This window comes from Puma concolor, chromosome B1 (genome assembly GCF_028749965.1).
Source record: "Puma concolor isolate L17-30 chromosome B1, mPumCon1.1.hap2, whole genome shotgun sequence".
In the NCBI taxonomy this organism is placed as follows: Eukaryota; Metazoa; Chordata; class Mammalia; order Carnivora; family Felidae; genus Puma; species Puma concolor.
Genome location: NC_141670.1, coordinates 67,824,683 through 67,833,780, shown reverse-complemented (window position 1 = coordinate 67,833,780; position 9,098 = coordinate 67,824,683).

The window sequence follows — 9,098 nt, the reverse complement described above, 5'->3', positions numbered from 1 at the left end:
ATGGTTACTCTGGCCTTCTATTGACATTGATTAGCATTATAGATGGCTCTCCATCACCTCACTTTCGTTTTTTTTTTTTTTAAGTTTATTTATTTTGAGAGAGAGAGAGAGTGAGCCTGATGCAGGGCTCAAACTCATGAACCATGAGATCATGACCTGAGCTGAAACCAAGTGTTGGACGCTTAACCAGTTGAGCCACCCAGGTGCCCGTTCATCCCCTCACTTTCAATCTGCAGGTGTCTTTAGGTCTAAAATGAGTCTCTTGTAGGAGGCATATAGATGGATATTGGTTTTTTGTTAACCCATTTTGATGCCTTATGTTTTTATTGTAGCACTTAGTCCACTTACATTCAGAGTGAATAATGAATGATATGAATTTAGTACTGCTGTGTTGCCTGTAGAGGTCATGTGGTTCTGGTGATGCTCTCTAGTCTTTTCTAGTCTTTGTTACTTTTGTCTTTGTTTTGTTTTTTTTCTCCAATCAAAGAGTGCCCCTTAAAATTTCTTGTGAGACTGAGGAACCTGGGTGGCTCAGTTGGTTAAGTGTCCAACTTCAGCTCAGTTCATGATCTCTCAGTTCCAAAATTGAGCCCCACCCCGGGCTCTGTGCTGACAGCTCAGAGCTTGCAACATGTTTCAGATTCTGTGTCTTCCTCTCTCCCTCTTACCCTCCCCTACTTGTGCTCTGTTTCTCTCCTTCAAAAGTAAATAAACATTAACAATTTTTTATTTAAATTCTTGTAAGACTGTTTTAGTGATCTCAAATCTCTTTAATTTTTATTTGTCTGGGAAACTCTTTATTTCTCTCTCTATTCTGAATGACAGCCTTGCTGGATAAAAAATTCTTGGCTGCATATTTTCCTCATTTCAGCATATTGAGTATATCCCTCCACTCCTTTCTGGCCTGCCAAGTTTTTGTGGAGAGATCTGCTGCAAAACTGATCTGTCTTCCATTATAGGTTAAAGACTTTTTTTTTTAATAGAAAAGAAAATAGAATAAAACATTACTCATTCTTTATCCAAGAAAGAGAGAAAAATAACAACAAACAACTAACAGAAAAGGAACAAACAAGCAAACAAACAAAAAACCCAAATGAAGCTAGATCCAGTTTTCCCTAGAACTGAAACTTTGTATCGCACTATGATCCCTTGACTAAGTGTGTGAAAGAGATTTGTGCTGGTCTTCTGAAATAGGGGCCTGCTGCTCTGGTTCTCAGTAAGACTTGCCCTATTGGAGATGTGCCTAGAGGGTGCAGGTGGGCGGGGCTTTGTGTAACAGCTTTGTTCTCCACTTAGTGGCACTACTTAGGTCTTTGGGGTCAATCACTACAGGTGTGCGAGTGGTGAAAATGGCTTCAGCCTCTCTCTTGTCTCCAGAGTGGGAATTTAACACCCTCACATAAATGTCATCAGTCACCCCTCCTTTGTTTTAGGTTTAAGTCTGCATCCCTGTGTCCAAGCTGTTCGTCTTCCAGGTGGTGCCTCCCTTCAGAGTTTTATATCAGATGGGGCTGTGTTTCAAAACCCCACACTCAGAGACCCCCGGGGCTCAGACCACCACTGATCCTCTAGGGGAAGGTCTTGATGAGCAATGGCTGGGTAATGACTTGTCCTAGAAAGCATTCTTGCGACCCTCCAATGGCAGATGCAGAAAATATGGTAAACCACAACACATAGCCAGTGCCAGGGTTTGTTGCCCTCAGCCAGTGTCTTTATTCCTATATTGGTAAACGTGACAGCTGATGCCTTCTGGGACTTTTGCCTGCCTGTGAAGAGGGTGTATTGCATCTTCCAAATGCACTCCAAGCAGGAGAACCCCTTCTCCTCAAGCATACTGCCAGCTCCCGGGGATTCACCCTGCTTCCTCACCGGAGCACTGCCAGGCACTGAACTCCAAAACTTCAGACTCTGTGCTCCACTGATTATAAAAAACTGATGGTATTGAAACCCTCTCATATTTTCCCACCAATGGTTTTGGGGAACAGATGTCTTGTTCAGTCTCCTTTGAGTGTTTTCACCCTTCCTCTCTCTCTCTCTCCAGTGAATTTCGGGCAGAGTGCTTTTCCTGCATGATCCCAATACACTGCGCTCTCTTCCCCTTTCTCTTTCTCTCTCTGTCCTCTCTCTGCGAAAATAGCTCCCTACCCTTTGTGGCACCACACCTTTTTTTCTCCTCCAGTTCACCCCTCTGCACCACATACCCTCCAGTTCACCTCTCTGCACCACATACATGCAAAAATCTCTTGCTCAAATTATGCAGGTTGTTGGGTTAATCCTCAGGTCAATTTCCTAGGTGTTCAAAATGGTTTGGTGTTGATCTAGCTGTGTTTCAGGGGTGAGACAAATTCAGGGTGCCCATACTAGCCTGCCATCTTAACTCCTCTCCCTATTATTATTATTATTTATCTGACAAAATGGACAAAAAAGATAATGAAGAATTAGGATGCATTGAAATTTATTAGGATGCATTAGGATGCACTTTCAAAGTGGCATCTAGTGTAAACTCAACAACAATTTAACAATTAGCTACTTCATGTCCACTACAGTGGCCCAGTTATTGAGGAACTGTGTAAAAATGAGGACAGGTTCCAATACACATGGGTTTCAATTATTATGATATCATGCAAAAGCAAGGATTGCTTTATATTACACATATTTGGGATCATATGGCCTTTCTGCTCTATATCTCTCAGTTAGTCAATTATCCTTAAGTTTTCAGGATGCTCCCAAAATCTTTCTTGATAGTGTACATAAACAATTTTGCACTAGTTTTATGAACATTCAGAACATTGATAATACCAATAATAAGTGAAGCAACTTAAAATATGCTGATTTTATCATTTTCATAGGATCATTCTACACTCTCAACATGCATTATCTCATTTAATTTTTACAGAACTTTTAGAAGTAGTAACTTTTAGTATGCTCATTATACAGTCAAAGGAAAAGTTTTACTTGCTCATATTCACAGTCTTAGTTGCTGGCAAAATAGACACTTGAAACCACGTTTCACTTCAAAAGCTAAATGCCAGAGCCTCTTTATACAGTTATTGTGATTTCCTCTACGTGGGAATTGCCATGGAAAGCATAAAGCATGAATTTTTAAATCACTTTATCCTAAATTGAATCCCACATTTGAAATTTACTACCCAATTTAAAAAAAAAAAAAAGCAGTTAAACTTTTTGAGAGAATTGTTTCTCCTAGTGATTCTCTAAGAAAAGCTTCCAGTATAATGCACATTGCAGTCTAATATTCACTTTCCCCCCTCTTACCCTACAATGAAAAAAATGAATTTTTAAGAATACTTGTGGAAATAATAGATTGAAATCTCCATAATTCAGAAGTGGGAAGTAATTATTGAGTTCACAAGTTCTTTCTTAATGTATTTGTATAGTTTGAATATATAATTTGAGGTAGGCAGCAAAAGTGTCCTACTAGTAGGAATTTTTTAGATATGCTACCAAATCAGCACAATATTTCCATATAGATAAATCACTCACAGATATTGAATAACACTTGGATTTAACTTTTATAGTGGAGATGATTAATATTCTACATGTATTATACAGTTGTTTATTATATACTGTTCTTCAACAGTCTACAGGTAAAGCATATCTAAGTTCTTTAACTATTTTTAAAAGTACATGAAATTCCAGTACATTACTTTTTCTATAAAAGAAGTATGTTGATCTCTGTATCTTCAATTCATTAATCCTTCTATGTGCTAAATTGTACACAGGATATAGAAAATATAACGTTTTCATGTTAGAAGCATTTATACTTATGGTGTAGAAATCAATCTCTTGTTCATCAAGTAATTCTGCTTGGTAACAAAGATTATTACTGAATGGCTAACGTATCTCTGGGAACATCACAACGAATTTGAATAGGTTTCTGTATCTCAGATCCTAAGTGGGGAAAATGGTCAATTTTGTGGGAGAAACAGGTATTTTCAAAAAATGTAGTAGATTTATGAGAGTTACAACAGCAAAAAGAATTCTTTAAGGCCCAGAACAGAGTCATTTCCTTCAGGAAGATCAGATTATTGAGGGATATTTATGTCTATGTTTCAGGCCAAAGACTATGGAACAAGGGGTTCCATCCAGAATTAGATAGTCCCATTGCTGCTGAAGCCTGATGTGGACTCTTAGAATATGAAACAAAAGTAAGTATTTGAAAACAATGTTCACATTATAATCAAGTAGACTAAATTAATTGTACAGAAATGCAGGGCTTATCTCTGGAAGGCGTGGCTTGTCACTGCCTCCTGCTGTTTAGCGTTTGCAGTTTTTCTCCTGGCAGCTTTTCTTTTTACAATTTTTCTTCACTCTGTGCTGCAGGGCGCTTGGTGCTGTTAGCACGCTCCCTTCTTCCTTTGGATTATATTCTAAGTCCTACAATGTACAGTCTTTCTCTTCTTTCTAGATCCCATTTTATCATTTTCCCTATGTCCCATTTCTGACTCCCTATCTCCACTGACTCACTTTGGTCTAGGCAAAGTGTTAGGAGCAATAGCTTCTTTTCTAAACTTCCAGTTTCTATTCTAAACCATTTTAGTATCATCAGCCATACTTTTTTCCAAAATGTAATTCCATTCACACTGTTTCCTCATTAAAATTGTTCAGTGGCTCTTCAGGGCTTTCAAGGATGAAGCTCAAACATCTTTTTTTGTTAATTCCAAACATTCTATGTAACCAATTCCTGTTGTAACTCCTCTTTATTTATCTCTTCTATTTTGCTCAATCATTTATGGACAAAACTGGCTCCTTACGCTTCCCTCAGTAAGTGCACTTTTGTGCCTGTGTGGTTTTCTTCAAGTTATTTCTTATGCCTGGACTGACCTCAATCACCTTGCTTTTGTTATTCACTTGAATACCTTCTCTTTCAATCTACATCTCAAGTATCTTTTTTTCTAAGAAAGCTTTATAATCCCAAGTCTTATTTGGATGCTTCACACCAGTCTTTGTTATTAGATGCATCAGGCACTGCTGTGACTAAGAATATCCACATGTTACTAAAAGATATGAGACATTTGAAGGTCCGTAGTATGTATGTATGTATGTATGTTTGTGTGTGTGTATGTGTGTGTGTATGTATGTATGTATTTATTTTTTTAATGTGTATTTCTTCTTGATAAAGGGACAGCTCTCATGAAGGACAGAGAGGGAAACGAAGGTTCAGAAACAGGCTCTGCGCTGATAGTAGAGGGCCCAATGTGGGGCTAGACTTCATGAACTGTGAGAGATCATGACTTGATTCCAGGATGGAATGCCCAACCAACTGAGCCACCAGGTGCCCTATCAACTTCTTTATGTTTAATTAATCATTTTACTCTGAAATAACTGAAGATCCACGGGGTGTTGCAAAAATTAATATGGAGAGATCCCATGTACAGTTTTTCAAATACCTTTGATGATAAGTTCTTGCAAATGATAAGAGAATATAACAATTAGGAAACTGACATTGATCTTGTTCACATTTCTGCAATTTTACAAGTACTTTTCTAAGGGTGTGTGCACAAGAACAGATGTATGTATTTAATTCTGAGTAATTTTATTACATCTTTACATTTGTGTATCCACCACCACAGAAAATAATTCCATCACCATAAAAGATCCCTCATGTTATCTTTTCTTAAGTGCATCCACTTCCTCCCCCATTTCTAGCTCTAGCTCTAGCAATTAAAAACAAATAGGGTGCCTGAGTGGCTCAGTTGGTTAAGTGTCTGACTCTTGATTTTGGTTCAAATCAGATCTCATGGTTTGTGAATTCAAGCTCCGCATCAGTCTATGTGCTGATGGCATGGAACCTGCTTAGGATTTTACGTATATATATAATATATATATATTATTATATATTATATATTATATTATTATTATATGTATATATAATATATATAAATATATGTATGTATTTATATATAATACATATGTATATATAATATATATAAATATCTGTATATATATGTAGAATATAATATATATAAATATATGTATATATGTAGAATATAATATATATATATAAATATATGTATATATATATATTATATTTTCTTTTTTATTTCCATAGTTTTCTCTCTTTTAAATTGAGGTATAATGGACATACAACCTTATATTAGTTTCAGGTACACAAAATAACATTTTGATATTTGCATATATTATGAAATAATCACAATAATTCTAGTTAACTAGACTTATGCACCATCATAAGCAGATAAGAATTTTTTTTAATGTGATGAGAACTTTTCAGATTATATTCTCTGAAACTTTCAGCTATACAATACTGTATTACCAACTATAGTTGCCAGGCTGTATCTCACATCCCCATGACTTATTTAGTTTATAACTAGAAGCTTGTTCTTTGTGGCCCCTTTCACTGATTTTGTTTACTACCACCTCATTGCCCCTGCTGCTGACAACCACTGTTCTCTGTACCTATGAGCTTGTTTTTCTTTTTTCTATTTTAGAATCTATACATAAGTAAGTTCATATGGTAGTTGCCTTTCTCTAACTTATTTACTTAACATACTGCCCTCAAGGTCCCTGCTATCACAAATGGCAAGATTTCATTCCTTTTATGGCTGAATAATATTCCACTGAATAATATTCCATATATATATACACATATATCCATTGCATATATATATACGTGTGTGTGTGTGTGTGTGTGTGTGTGTGTGTACTACATTGTATTCATCCATTTATTCATTGATGAACACTTAGCTTGTTTCCATATATTGGATATTACAAATAATGTTGCAACTACAATAAACATGAGGGTGCATATATCTTCTTGAATTAATGTTTTCATTGTCTTCAGATGAATACCCAGAAGTGAAATGCTAGAGCATATGGTAGTTCTATTTTTAATTTTTTGAAGAACATCCATACTGTTTTTCATAGTAGCCATACCAATTTATACTCTCACCAACAGGTGCACAAAGGTTCCCTTCTCTTCACATCTTTGCCAACATTTATTTCCTATCAAAAAGATAGTCATTCTAATAGGTGTGAGGTCATATTTCATTGTGGTTTTGATTTGCCTTTTCCGGATGAATGACGATGTTAAACACCTTTTCCTATACCCCTTGGACATTTATATGTCTTCTTTGGAAAATTTCTATTTAGATCTTCTACCCATGTTTTAATCAGATCTTTTTTTTTTTTTCTGGCTACTGAATTATATGCATTCTTTATACATTTTGAATATTGACTTTTCTTCATATACATGATTTGCAAGTATTTTCTCCCATTCTGTAGGTTGCCTTTTCATTTTACTGATGATTTCCTTTGCTTCCCAAATTTTTAATTTGAAGTAGTCCAAGGGTGCCTGGGTGGCTCTGTCGGTTGAGCATCAAACTTTGGCTCAGGTCATGATCCCACTGTTTGTGAGTTCGAGCTCTGCATCAGGCTCTGTGCTGACAGCTCAGAGCCTAGAGTGTGCTTCAAATTCTGCGTCTCCTTCTCTCTCTGCTCCTCCCTGCTCACAGTCTCTCTCTCAAAAATAAATAAAGATTTTAAAAAATTAAAAAAAAATTGAAGTAGTCCAACTTTTTCTTTTTTTTTAATTTTTGCTTTCAGGGGCAAATTTTTAAAACTTAGGGCCATGAACAATATTAAGGATCTTATTGCCTTAGTTGTCTTCTAGGAGTTTTATTGTTTCAGGTCTTACAATTAAGTCTTTAATTCATTTGGAGTTATTGTTTACTTATAGTTTAAGATAATGGTACAGCTTCATTCTTTTGCATATTGAAGCCCAGTTTTTCCAACCCATTTATTGAAGAAACTGTCCTTTTACCATTGTATATTTTTCATTCCTTTGTTATAAATTAATTAAGCATACATGTGCAGGTTTATTTCTGGGGTCTCTATTCTATTCTATTGATTTATGTATCTGTTTTTATACCACTGTCATATTGTTTTGATTATTATAGCTTTTTTTTGGATTTTTTTAATGTTTATTTTTGAGACAAAGAGAGACAGAGTGTAAGCGGGGGAGGGTCAGAGAGAGAGGGAGACACAGAATCCAAAGCAGTATCCAGGCTCTGAACTGTCAGCACAGAGCCCAACACAGGGCTCAAACTCATGAACCATGAGATCATGACCTGAACCAAAGTCAGATGCTTAACTGACTGAGCGACCCAAAAACTTCTGATTACTATAGCTTTTTAATATAGTTTGAGTCATGCACAGAGGCCTGTCTTCTACCTTTTCTGATGTGATGGAGTGGATTGGCCTGTCCAGGTGCTGCTGTTGCTTCTTCCATGGGAAGATTGTGTCACTGCAACCAGAAGCTGTAGAACAAAGAATGATTTTGTCCCCTGAGCTCTGTTGATCACATTGCTGCAGGTAGGTTGGATCTATTGTTTTCACTGAGAATGGGTCTTCTCCCTAAGTTCAGCTGAGATGTACCTTTCCTAGTTCTCTAGCCAGATAAACCATATTCTTTTTTTATTTTTTCTTTAATTTCTCCATCTCTTTCTCTCTCCCTTCCTCTCTCTCACTCTCTTTCTCTCTCTCTATGTCTGTGTCTCTGTGGATATGTGTGTATGTGTGTGTGTGTGTGTGTGTGTGTGTGTGTGTGTGTGGATGTGTGTGTTGGCTTTCGAAGTTGTACAGCATACGTCCACCCAACCTAGAATTACCCTTGCATTTCTCTTTAAGTCTTGATGTCTTTACCTAGTTCGTCTCCATCTTTTCAACCTTCAGGGTCCTTTTATGGTTGTGTTAGATTATTTCTAGTGTGTTTAATTGTATATAGAGGGGAGGAAAAAGGAAAAATTAATCTCTGCCATCTTTTCTTAGGACCAGAAGTTATTAATTGACTTTAATAAGCTCAAAGTGATAGAGGGTTATTTATTTTTCAAAGGAATTGGCTTCTGGACTGAGTGTCAAAAGAAAAACTATTCAACAGGTGTTCTTACATTTTTACTTTTGATCCTCATCTGGTTCAAAAAAAAGTCTCAGGACAACAAACCATATAGGACTTAATAGTTATGATAGCTTTTGAAGTATTTAATCTTTTTTCTATTTTAAGTTGCACAGTTTTGACAAAAGTGAAATTGTTATAGATAGGATCAGATTGCAAAGCAACATAG